Raw genomic sequence first — 13,406 nt, 5'->3', positions numbered from 1 at the left:
ACCGGAGGGTGTGTTCCAACTACAGGGGGATCACACTCCTCAGCCTCCCCGGGAAAGTCTATGCCAGGGTGCTGGAGAGGAGGGTTCGTCCGCTAGTCGAACCTCGGATACAGGAGGAACAATGCGGTTTTCGTCCTGGTCGCGGAACACTGGACCAGCTCTTTGTCCTCTCGAGGATACTTGAGGGTGCATGGGAGTTTGCCCAACCAGTCTACATGTGTTTTGTGGACCTGGAGAAGGCATTCGACCGTGTCCCTCGGGGTGTCCTGTGGGAGGTGTTGCGCGAGTATGGGGTGTCTGGCCCATTGCTACGGGCCATTCAATCCCTATACAACCGTTGCAAGAGCTTGGTTCGCATTGCCGGCAATAAGTCGGACTCGTTCCCGGTGGGTGATGGGCTCCGCCAGGGCTGCCCTTTGTCTCCGGTTCTGTTCATAATTTTTATGGACAGGATTTCTAGGCGCAGCCAAGTGGCGGAGGGCTTTCGCTTTGGTGGCCTCAGAATCTCATCTCTGATTTTTGCGGATGATGTGGTTCTGTTGGCTTCATCGGGTGAGGGCCTCCAGCTCGCACTGGAGCGGTTCGCAGCCGAGTGTAACGCAGCGGGAATGAGGATCAGCACCTCCAAATCTGAGGCCATGGTTCTCAGCCGGAAAAGGGTGGAGTGCCCACTCCGGGTCGGGGATGAGTTCCTGCCCCAAGTGGAGGAGTTCAAGTATCTCGGGGTCTTGTTCGCGAGTGATGGGAGAAGGGAGCTGGAGATCGACAGACGGATTGGGGCTGCGGCTGCAGTAATGCAGACGCTGCACCGGTCAGTCGTGGTGAAGAGGGAGCTGAGTGTAAAAGCGAAGCTCTCAATTTACCGGTCGATCTACGTCCCTACCCTCACCTATGGCCACGAGCTGTGGGTAGTGACCGAAAGAACGAGATCGCGGATACAAGCGGCGGAAATGAGCTTCCTCCGAAGGGTGGCTGGCCTCTCCCTTAGAGATAGGGTGAGGAGTTCGGCCATCCGGGAGGGGCTTAGAGTAGAGCAGCTGCTGCTCCACATCGAAAGGAGCCAGCTGAGGTGGTTCGGGCATCTGGCAAGGATGCCCCCTGGGCGCCTCCTGGGCGAGGTGTTCCAGGCATGTCCCACCGGGAGGAGGCCCCGGGGCAGACCCAGGACACGCTGGAGAGATTATATCTCTCGGCTGGCCTGGGAACGCCTTGGTATTCCCCCGGACAAGCTGGAGGAGGTGGCTGGGGAGAGGGAGGTCTGGACCTCTTTGCTTAGGCTGCTACCCCCGCGACCCGACCTCGGATAAGCGGATGAAGATGGATGGATGGATGGATGTTTGCCTAACACTAAAAAGCTTTCCAGTGTAGGATAATAATACTTTAAATCTAACAAGAATAAGCACCGACATGAAATCTGAAAAACTGGACATGGTTCATGAGCACAAATGACACAGACAAGCCAATTTAGAGTAACAAAAGTAAAACATGCTCTGCTGGGGCCACATTAAAAAAAAAAACCCGAAGTGAAACTGTGACTTACTATGGAAGACCTTTAAGTGTTGAGTAATGGTGTGGCCTGAAATGAAAATGAGAAGTACTAATGCTGAAAGTAGATGCTTACAGGACATGCTCTTCTTCTTAGTTTTGTACTGTTACTTTAGTCCCCTATTAGTCTCATAGAAAAGCTGTTGTATGTGACTTATGCAAATATTTAATGCTTTTTATAATTGAAAAGATATTCAAAGTACTGACCTACATGATCAAAAGGCTTGTTCAATGTCCAAAAACAGAAAGACAGCATGATTTATTCAATTGTACAACACTTCTATTGAATTGTCACCTGTAAGTGCATTAAGTCCAATCTCCTGTATTCTAGAACGAGTTCAAATAAACTACTGAGGTGCAGCATTTTCCCCACACAGAGTATATTTTACAATTCACTTTTTCACCTGTCTGAAACAAAAGCTTGAGAGATTTACTATTGGACAATGCACTCAATTTAGCACAGGACTTTCAAGTCTAGTGTTTCCCTATGAGCAAACTGGTCAGATTACTCTTGGTGTGACAGTCTTTGATGATTCAGCTGTCTCCAGTTTTCTTTAATAATTTATACAATATAATAAATGCAGCATCAAGTTAGATTTCCTGTTAGCCAAATATAGCTTACTAATGTTGGGTTGCTAGTGATAATTTTAAAAATTGCTGAATGTTAGGACAACGTGACGGGTCAGTTGAGCCTGGACCATCACTGTTATGATAATACAGAACACCACCAACACAGGGATATCACATTGCGCACTGCAATCCAGTCGGTGGAGCTGGAGAAAAGATGGGTGTGCCTCCACACATGCTTACATATGCACCTTCTTCCTCGCTTTCACCACAAAGACACTATTTTTGTGGGACACACTCTCGTAACAAATGTTACAAGAGGCCTATAAATAATTAAAAAACATGCACCACTAGAATAATTACGCATAGTTCTTATTACTATTGAATGCAGTGTCATCTACTAGTTGAAACAAGGTGCTACTAAGTACAAACATCTACTCTAAAACAGGACTAAATTTGAAAGTCCACTCACAATTAAGCTGCTCTGTTCAACCTTATATTAGCACAGTCTAGCTAATGTTAGCTATACAGCAGAGAGAGACTAAAAGAAGTAGGATACACAGTGTCCATTCATTTTTTAATGGCTTCATATCTTGTATCAATAGATAATGACTTGATAACAAACACAAATAGTTCTCAGATCACTGTAGAGCATCTTTGTTCAGTTTCACCCTCTCATGAATGTTATCTCTAAAATAACATCCACATCCTGAGTCACAACAATCCCTTAAACTGAGGTTTATAGGCAGACAATGCCTAGAGAGGCAGTTGGAGAGCCATAAAGTATAATGCCCTATTTTGTAGATTTAAAGGGTATCAATTTTGCTTTTTCCCCCTCTTTTTTCCCGTGTGTGTGTGCGCGCGCGCGTATATATATATATATATATATATATATATATATATATATATATATATATTGACAGCAATATCAGGAAGAAGGAACACGAGAAGCTGGAGAAATACCAAGGGCTCAGAGAAGAGCTCGAGAGGATGTGGAGGGTGAAGGTAACGGTGGTCCCCGTGGTAATTGGAGCACTAGGTGCGGTGACTCCCAAGCTAGGCGAGTGGCTCCAGCAGATCCCGGGAAAAACATCGGAGATCTCTGTCCAGAAGAGTGCAGTCCTGGGAACAGCTAAGATACTGCGCAGGACCCTCAAGCTCCCAGGCCTCTGGTAGAGGACCCGAGCTTGAAGGATAAACCGCCCGCAGGGGCGTGCTGGGTGTTTTTTTATATATATATATATATACACATACATACACATACACATATACATATATATATATATACATACACATATACATATATATATACACATACACATATACATATATATATATATACATACACATATACATATATATATATATACATACACATATACATATATATATATATATATACATACACATATACATATATATATATATATATATACACATACACATACACACACACACACACACATATCACAATAATGAGATCTGTGTATGCTTACATAATATCTATGACCCAAAAGCTTGGGTTTCAGACAGTTGTGATGTCATGATTTGATGAGAGCAGATATATATTTAATGAGAGCAGATATATAGAGAAACAACTCTAGCGCTGAGCATAGAACCCACTCCTCTAAAGAAAGTTTTACATAATTTGGCCTATTAGTTTTTGCAGGAGGACAAAAAGCCAAGGAGCTGTAATTAAAAAGCTTCGTTCTGTCTTGGCAGAGGAACTATTCCCAGCAACTTTTCAACTTATAGCATATTTGTTATTCGATTTCAACAAAACTCACATTTCACACATTATACAACTCAAACTAAACCACTTACAAGAAGCGGTCTAACATATTACTAATATTAGTAAGCCCTCCTAAATATGCAATTAAACATCCTCCATAACTAAAGAAAATTAGGGTTGTGCTGGTGATTGCCAACAGTCTGCCAGTCATGACAATATTTAGGGGTTTTTTTCTTCCCACTAATGCATAATAGCAATATTACATTCTTTAAATTCATATTAAACTTAACTTCCCTCACTATCTTGCCATATCACCATCCCTGCATATATCATTATTATTACATTATTATTGTACTTTATTGAGCCCCGTGGGGAAATTGCTCTCTGCATTTAACCCATTCACTCAGTGAAGCAGTGGGCAGCCATTGGGCGCCCGGGGAGCAGTGTGTAGGGACGGTACCTTGCTCAGGGGTACCTCAGGGTAGCTGTTAAGGGGAATCGAACCCCCGACCTTCCGATCATGGGGCAACCACTCTACTTACTGAGCTATCCCTACCCCACACACAACAAGCGTGAGACTGTGCATACAGAAACCTCTGGACTCCTTAAAATGAACAGGGCTGTGGCGAGCAGCTAAAATGGCCTAGCGTAAACAAAACCACACAGAGAGTATTTTTGTCTCTTTTAATTTAAAGCTTGCTAATTTATCTCATTTCTTCATTTTTGTTCTTGTTTTAGTGGGATAAATAGAGAGACCATGGTGCAGAAAAGATGAGGTAGGTGCACCAATTTTACACATTAACAGCCTGAAAGACAAAACGTTATGATGAAATGTTAGGACTTAACAACATGCTGGCTGTGCACTTCTGTCTGCAAATCACATAAATGATACGCTTCCCTACTATCTTTGCACCATTTTGTCTGTGTGCTATAAAGTATACAGAAGGAAAGTGCTTAAAAATGTATATTTTTAAAACTGTGCTTTGCATGTGCAGATTTCTACAGATTCCAAAGGATACTCATCCTCACAAACAGTAAACGAAGCACTCACTGTTTAGATAATCTGTTTTTGTTTATCTGTGACCTCCTTGATGTGTCAGTCAGGAAATGACCCGCTGTCCTTATCTGCATCCATTTATAACTGACACGTTGGATTATGTGCAGGATATTGGATTACTCAGAGCCAGATCTGACTACTTCGAAAGTGAGATGAGGGGTAAAGGGGTTCCTGGTTCCTCGGGTAGTTGAGTGTACTTTACATTGCCCAGGAGTTCTGGAAGAACTAGTTTGAACCACATTCAAACACGAAAAGGAAGAAGATATCTTGGCTGACTGATTTGCTACTTGCAAACTTAGAAGATCATCCAAAAGCTGCAGCGTTGGATAAATCACAATAAATGGATGATTACCACCTAAGAGGAGGGTGCTGCAATTTACCAGGTGCATTGTTTGGGGAATAGAAACGGAAAGTCACAATTTCTCTTCCAGGGAGTCATTAATTAGGTCCCATTTTTCTCGTTACATAAAGACTGATGGTAATTTCCCACCCAGCGTTCTACTTTCAGCCATCTAAGGAAGTAGTCAGTAACAGACTCCCAAAATCACATGACACTTCAGAAGCATGCCGGGTTCTTTTATTTCCCTAGTTTTGGTATTAAAACTGAATAAGCTGCCCAGTTTCAAAAGGTTAGGTACAAGTTAAGAGTTTCTTGTATAGAGACTATATTTAGAAGATTACTACTGGATTACTAGTTGATACTAGAGTTGATCTCCTCACTCTTATAGTGAAAGTGCTGCTTATAGATCAGTCCAGTATATTCCTGTCTTGTTCTTTCCCTACAGCTGGTCTTCTGTACAGGTTGCTTGTGTGATGCTCAACATTCACCTGCTTGTGTCTCTTGTCCCATGGTCCAATAGATCCCAAATGCCTTAAATCTGTGTCATGGTAGGTACGTATTTTTATAATGTCTATGGTTTCAAGGGGGCTGCAGGTGGAGAAATACTTCATGTTCTAAACCTAAGGACTGTGATTCACTGGAGAGGCAGCTGACTATAAAGATTTAAGGTTAATTACTATTTTTAACCTGTTTTTTGGACAAGCTCTTAAGGAACTTTTATATACTTGACACAATATAGTTGGTATTTTAAATATTTAGAAGGGAGAATGTTAAAAACTGTATTTTTGGGGCAGTGAGTGTAATTTTTATCCTAGAAATATAACTTAAATCTATGGAAATACAAAAATCTCTTCAAAGTGAAGATCTGTTGCTTTCTTCTACTTTACATCAGTCTACATTGTAGGCCCTTAGGCTTTTGGGTGCCATTTGGCTAAAGCATGACAAGTGAAAATATACCTTGAGCTCATTTAATGTATGAAATACTAGTGAACTTAAAAAAGAAGACCATATTAAATTATGAAAGGCCTGACACTCAGCTGTGGGTGACATTTCAGTTTTATTATGAAAAAAAGATCTCACACATTATCACCAATAATTAGGCAAAGAGGCAGTCAACTCTAGAACCGTGAAACACAGTTTTAAGCAAAAATGTAACTTTATCCAAATGCAACCATTAGACTACAAGACATGTCATGTTGGAATATAAGATAACTACCAACCTACGCAGCTATAAGTGTTAATGAAACGTCTGATTAAAAGAAAACACATTTTTATAACAAGATCTTCTCTCGCCCACAGTTTCCTTTAACCTTTTGTTCCCACAGAGATACTCAGTCTATCAATGCAATACAGCAGAGTTTTTCCTATATTAGAACAGGATTATTAGAGTGTGAGGGTGCTTTTTTTGTTTAACCTTCTTCCTACAGAAATTCCAAAAGTGATCGCTACAAAAACGCTCCATATAGGTAAGTTTATTAAGCCCAGCTGTGCCTGTCACCGCAAAGTAGTTCAGAAAGCATCCTTATCAATATGTAAATCTATTCCTGCTCTTTACACTCAGTCATAACAGATGTTTGCTTACAGACTGTATTTGTTTCCCCAGAGCTATTTAGTTAGATTTAGAGAATCACTGTTTTATTTCAAGTTGAACAATTGTAGCTAAATACTTTTTTTAATAAAAATTAATATATGTCCAAAAAAACAAAAATATTTTGTTAACCATGACATAGTACTTTGCTTAAGAGTTGAAAAGATTTGTTAATTACTACATTTAAACCACCAGCTGTTCCAGCATTATTTTTGTAAGTGTGGGAGACAAATGAGAAAAGGTGAAGACAGTGGGGGTGGTTTAATACTACTTAATAATACTTTCTTTAAAAATTTAAACAATAGCCTTTGCCAAAGGTAAATGTAATCCTGTTTGCTAACAGGGCGATGACAGCCACCAAAGTCAACACCGACAGCTATCTAGTCACAATGTAACACCCACAATGCAAGAGGGAACAAGGGGATACTCTTTACTCTTTTGTTCAAGTGTACATGTGGGAGTTTGATCAAATAGGCTAAAGGATTTTGAGAAGGCATTTGAATGCATGTCTCGGTGTGTCACGTACAGTGGGGCAAAAAAGTATTTAGTCAGCCACCGATTGTGCAAGTTCCCCCACTTAAAATGATGACAGAGGTCAGTAATTTGCACCAGAGGTACACTTCAACTGTGAGAGACAGAATGTGAAAAAATAAAATCCATGAATTCACATGGTAGGATTTGTAAAGAATTTATTCGTAAATTAGGGTGGAAAATAAGTATTTGGTCACCTCAAACAAGGAAAGTCTCTGGCTCTCACAGACCTGTAACGTCTTCTGTAAGAAGCTTTTCTGTCCCCCACTCGTTACCTGTATGAATGGCACCTGTTTGAACTCATCATCTGTATAAAAGACACCTGTCCACAGCCTCAAACAGTCAGACTCCAAACTCCGCCATGGCCAAGACCAAAGAGCTTTCGAAGGACACCAGGAAAAGTATTGTAGACCTGCACCAGACTGGGAAGAGTGAATCTACAATAGGCAAGCAGCTTGGTGTGAAAAAAATCAACTGTGGGAGCAATCATCAGAAAATGGAAGACATACAAGACCACTGATAATCTCCCTCGATCTGGGGCTCCACGCAAGATCTCATCCCGTGGGGTCAAAATGATCGTGAGAACGGTGAGCAAAGATCCCAGAACCACACGGGGGGACCTGGTGAATGACCTGCAGAGAGCTGGGACCAAAGTAACAAAGGTCACCATCAGTAACACACTACAACGACAGGGAATCAAATCCCGCAGTGCCAGACGTGTTCCGCTGCTGAAGCCAGTGCATGTCCAGGCCCGTCTGAAGTTTGCCAGAGAGCACATGGATGATACAGCAGAGGATTGGGAGAATGTCATGTGGTCAGATGAAACCAAAGTAGAACTTTTTGGTATAAACTCAACTCGTCGTGCTTGGAGGAAGAAGAATACTGAGTTGGATCCCAAGAACACCATACCTACTGTGAAGCATGGGGGTGGAAACATCATGCTATGGGGCTGTTTTTCTGCCAAGGGGACAGGACGACTGATCCGTGTTAAGGACAGAATGAATGGGGCCATGTATCGTGAGATTTTGAGCCAAGACCTCCTTCCATCAGTGAGAACTTTGAAGATGAAACGAGGCTGGGTCTTCCAACATGACAATGATCCAAAACACACCGCCCGGGCAACAAAGGAGTGGCTCCGTAAGAAGCATTTGAAAGTCCTGGAGTGGCCTAGCCAGTCTCCAGACCTCAACCCCATAGAAAATCTGTGGCGGGAGTTGAAAGTCCGTGTTGCTCGGCGACAGCCCCAAAACATCACTGCTCTCGAGAAGATCTGCATGGAGGAATGGGCCAAAATACCAGCTACTGTGTGTGCAAACCTGGTAAAGACCTATAGTAAACGTTTGACCTCTGTTATTGCCAACAAAGGTTATGTTACAAAGTATTGAGTTGTATTTTTGTTATTGACCAAATACTTATTTTCCACCCTAATTTACGAATAAATTCTTTACAAATCCTACCATGTGGATTCATGGATTTTTTTTTCCACATTCTGTCTCTCACAGTTGAAGTGTACCTCTGGTGCAAATTACTGACCTCTGTCATCATTTTAAGTGGGGGAACTTGCACAATCGGTGGCTGACTAAATACTTTTTTGCCCCACTGTACATCCCTTGGGTGCTTCAGAATTAAGAAGTACCAGGCATGTTGTTACAGGCTAATCAGTCCATGCAGATGCAAAGTGAGAGCTTAGTCAGCATTGGCAGCAATAAGTCACATTCATTCCCAGTGGGTGTTGCACTCTGCCAGAGGTGCCCTTTGTCACAGATTCTGTTCATAATTTTTAAAGACAGAATTTCACATTCAGCCAAGAGGCGGAGGGTTTCACGCTTGGTAGTCTAAGAATCATGTCTCTGCTTTTTGCAGATGATCCTGTCAGATACATCAAGTGATTACCACTGTCTCACACTGGAGTGATTTGTTGAAGCACCAGTATTGCAGCCATATCCAAATCCGGAGTGCCCACCCCAACATGGGAACAAGTTTCTGCCTCAAATGGAGGACTATTCCAACGCAGTTTTGTTCACTAGTGAGAGGAGAATGGAGTGAGAGCTTGACAGACGCAGTGGTAGTGTTATAAACATTGTACCACTCAATTGTGATGAAAAGAGAGTTAAGTGTTAAGGCACAGCTGTCAACATCTGGGAAGTGATAGGAAGAATGAGTCTGTGGGTATAAACAGTGGAAATTAATTTCCTCCATAGGGTCCTCTGGGCTCTCCCTTACAGGAGGGGTGAGGGGCCTACAACCACTGCTCCTCTATATCAAAAGGAGCCAGCTGAGGTTACTGGGATGCCTCCTAGATACCTCCTATGTGTGGTGCTTTGGGAACATCCGACTGGGAGGGGACCCAAGGACAAGTCTAGTACATGCTGTAGAGATTATGTCATTCAGCTGGTTTGGGAACGTCTCCATGCCACACCAGAAGAGCTACGGGCAGTTGATGTGGATAGTGAGGTCTGGTTATCTCTGCCGCCCCTCCGATTCGTACCCAGATAAGCAGCAGAAAGTGGATGTCATTTATTTAATTATTTTGTTTGAGTTATTCTAATTATTTGGGGTAGCTTAAAACTGTAAAGTGGACAAAGAAGAAAAACTTAAAACCACGAATTAGGGATTTTATAATTAAAAATAGTACAAATCTTCTTCTAACTGAAAATTAATCAGTTGCAGGAGAGAACGCGAATACTGGCCAGGGAAGACACGTGATCGTCCTCTAACCTTAAGTTCAAAGACTCAGTGTAGTGGAAGAAGTCAAGTGAAAATAATGGGCAACCTGACTAAGGCAGAGGCAAGGCGTTGCAGACTTCCCATTTTGAGGTAGACAGGTTTCACCAGCAATCAGATTCGCACATTCGCTTCCACAAAAGCTGTAATAACAGAGCCTGGACCTCTAACTGATTGTAGGTTACCTGCACAGTGAGGCAAAGGTGGGTGAAGTTAGTCCAAATAAATATTAAACTTTACACTAGGTGGAAAAGTCAGTTTCTTTAACCACGCATCAGGCTAATATTACCCTACGCTGATAAATTGTCCCTTTTCAGCTTGTCCTGACTTGCTAAAAATAAATAAACCGCAATGACTTTTCCTCGCAGTCCTCAAAAAGCCACCGCTGGTGAGGCAAACTGAAACCATCACGCTCAGTTTATTCTTTCTTTACATTGAAACACCTTAAACACGATACGACACGAAGTTTCTGTGACTTTTCAAGTTATTGCCCCGTAAGTTTTCCAAGCTGGTGTCAGTTGGCAGCGTTAGCCAGCTAGCTCCCAAGTTAGCTTCCCAAACAATGTTCACCTGTTACTGCTTGTGTCAAACAAAAATCAACTCCGCTTTTTCGACTTTAAGACTACAAAAAAACTTATCGATTTTAACTCCCTGTGTGGAACTCCGGGGAAAGAAAGATAGCTGCTCAACTGCGCTAAGCTACCGCCTGTTAGCATGAATGGGAAAAAGTAGAAGCAAACCACAGAGCAAGCCGTAGCTCCCCTTAGCAAAGAGTGACAGGACACCAACGGAGACAAGTTTAAAAACGTGGAAAACTACATACCCGACGGCAGCTCCTGTTGTCCGGCAACTTTTGCTGTTACTTGAAGCTCGGTTGTAATCCAAATAGAGTGATTAAAGCAGTGCCTCCCCCACCGAAACTACCCACCGCGTCCGCAGACAGCTACAGCAGCTGGAAACTCCGCCGCTGCCCAGAAAATACAACAACAACATGGCAGCGCCGCGCCGCGTTCAGGGCGCGCTGGACAGCCGGTAAATACAAAACTAACGTGCGGTCTCTGACCTGCGAACATGTAAGAAACTTCAAACAAAGCTGAAATGTGAATGACATATTTTATTCTGGCACAACTTTAATGCCAAAATGCCCATCATCATTAGCGGAATCCAGGTTTATAACTTCACATGTTTTGTCTCGTCCGGCAAACAACTGACAATTATTTAAATAATAAGTTTTTACACTTATATTACTTAGTAAAGTAACCCCCAAAACCACAGGGTGCAAGACAGGAATCAGTGAAACAATCGAACAAAAGATGAAATGTAACTAAGAAAAGAGGTGAAATATGAATCAGGTTAAAGCAAGGATATAAAACTTCAATTCCCTTCAGTTCAATTCAATTTTATTTATACAGCGCCAAATCACAACAACAGTTGCCTCAAGACGCTTTATGTTGTAAGGTAGACCCTACAATTATACATACAGAGAAAAATCCAACAATCATATAACCGTCTCTGAGCAAGCACTTTAGCGACAGTGGGATCTTGAAAATTGTTATTTGTATGTCCAAACCCAATGACTACTTTGGTGCTTCCCCCAGAGCTTTTAGCTGTTTGCTCGTATGGTATTTTAGGCTAACACAAGCTTGATGGTCTAAAATATCTCTGGAGAAAGCTGCTAAGCTCACATGTCAACTATTTATCACTGTCATCTTTAAATAAATTCATCAGTCATGGTGGAAAACTGCAGGGGGAAAAGCAATGAGAAAGATGGGTAACAAAGTGTTTACTTCAATGTTTTGAACTTTAAGTTATACTAACTGAGTCTGAATCTATTTTTACTAGCACTAATTAACTTCCAGCTAAAAAAGATGAATTCTAATAAATAATTCCAAAGGTTATGCGTCTGAGTTTGTGTTGCTGAGTGGAATGTTTACAAAGACTTGGACCTTTGGAGATTATTTTTCCCTACAAACAGACAAAATATGGATGGAATGAGCAAGTTCAGATCAGCAAGTGCAAAGCTGATTTTGGTTTTTATTCTAGTGGAGTTTGCATCAGTAAGATGGATTTTGTTGGGGCTGATGTTAGGAGGTGAAAGAAGGGAAAACAAGGAGGAAAAGTAAATGAAAATCAACACAATCAATAAGGGGAAATACACGGAAGAGAGATGAATGTTTCCCTGATGAAAATAATGGCGGTTATCTATGTTTTTAATAAGAAACCAGAAAATTATGAAAGTTATTTTAGTATTTGAAGAGCCAGAAAATGAAATGCTATGGACTGAGATTTCACCCCTGGTACTACACGGTGGCCAATCTGCTACAAGGCCATTTTGCATCACCCTAAGAAAAAATATAAAAGAGAAAAAAGCACAAACTTAAAAGCCAAATAAAAAATGATAAAATAGTAATTGAGGTGCTTGACTTGGTGACTTGGCCTCCAAATTCCCCAGATCTTAATCCAATCAAGCATCTGTGGGATGTGCTGGACAAAAAAGTCAGATCCATGGAGGCCCCACATCACAACTTACAGGACTTCCAGGATCTGTTGCTAATATCTTGATGCCAGATACCACAGCACACCTTCAGGATTTTAGTGGAGTCCATGCCTTCGAGGGTCAGGGCCTGTTGTGGCAGCAAAAGCGGCACCAACACAGTATTAGGCAGGTGGTCATAATGTTGTGCCCGGTCAGTGTATAATGTATATTTGTCCTAAATAATCTTTTTCCTAGTTTACATTAGAAGGCGTTAAGTGGAACAGGAAACTCACTGATCACAGTCACTTCTTGAGTCTATCTATAGAGCTCTGACTGAGGTGATTACAAACCTTTATAGATCGTGATGCTCAGTGAGGCACTAGAACAGACGAGATTAGTGAACAACAGTTACAGCAACGCTAATCACCCGTGACCTAACCGGGTTGTTCTCAGTTTGAATCATGTGACTGCTGAGTGAAAAAAAGAAATTCATTATCCAGTTAGGTTCACCTAACGAAATGAGCTTTCAAAGCTTTCATAACACCAGCTTTAAGATTATGTCCACTGTCATTCAACACTAGATTACCAGCCAGGTGAGGTGGCCCAGGGGTCGCAGACTTTAAGAAGCTTTTCCACTACTTAATTGTCCGTAACCTGGAGCTTCCAATTACCTCACCCTTATGAGAACTTGTAGGGCAAAGGTGGCCAGTTTAACTTGGCTTTTCTTCTCCATCTTATCATCAAAGGATTTAACTTTTCTCTTTGGGTCTAGTTTTTTATTCATTACACATCAGCGCGTGTGTGTATGTGTGTGTGTGTGTGTGTGTGTGTGTGTGGGGGGGGGGG

The 13,406-nt window shown here is 41.8% G+C and overlaps 1 protein-coding gene across 2 annotated transcripts in view; it reads right to left on the bottom strand.

Annotated features, from left to right (window-relative positions):
* Nucleotides 1-11,078, bottom strand: part of plekhf2 (pleckstrin homology and FYVE domain containing 2) — a 34,337-nt gene extending 23,259 nt beyond the window's left edge. Inside the window, exon 1 of one of the 2 annotated variants that reach the window (XM_085472031.1) lies at nt 10,908-11,078. The gene's annotated coding sequence lies outside the window, so the exon portion shown is untranslated. The remainder of the gene's footprint in view (nt 1-10,907) is intronic. The other variant, XM_085472032.1, reaches the window with a different exon arrangement.
* Nucleotides 11,079-13,406: the final 2,328 nt, after the last annotated feature.

The sequence above is a fragment of the Copadichromis virginalis genome, linkage group LG11, assembly GCF_057382275.1.
Source record: "Copadichromis virginalis isolate Kocher_CV1m ecotype Utaka linkage group LG11, C_Virginalis_male_GT1.1, whole genome shotgun sequence".
NCBI classification, from domain to species: Eukaryota; Metazoa; Chordata; class Actinopteri; order Cichliformes; family Cichlidae; genus Copadichromis; species Copadichromis virginalis.
Note: the sequence above shows the minus strand (reverse complement) of the source record. Positions and strands in the feature narration are given on the sequence as shown.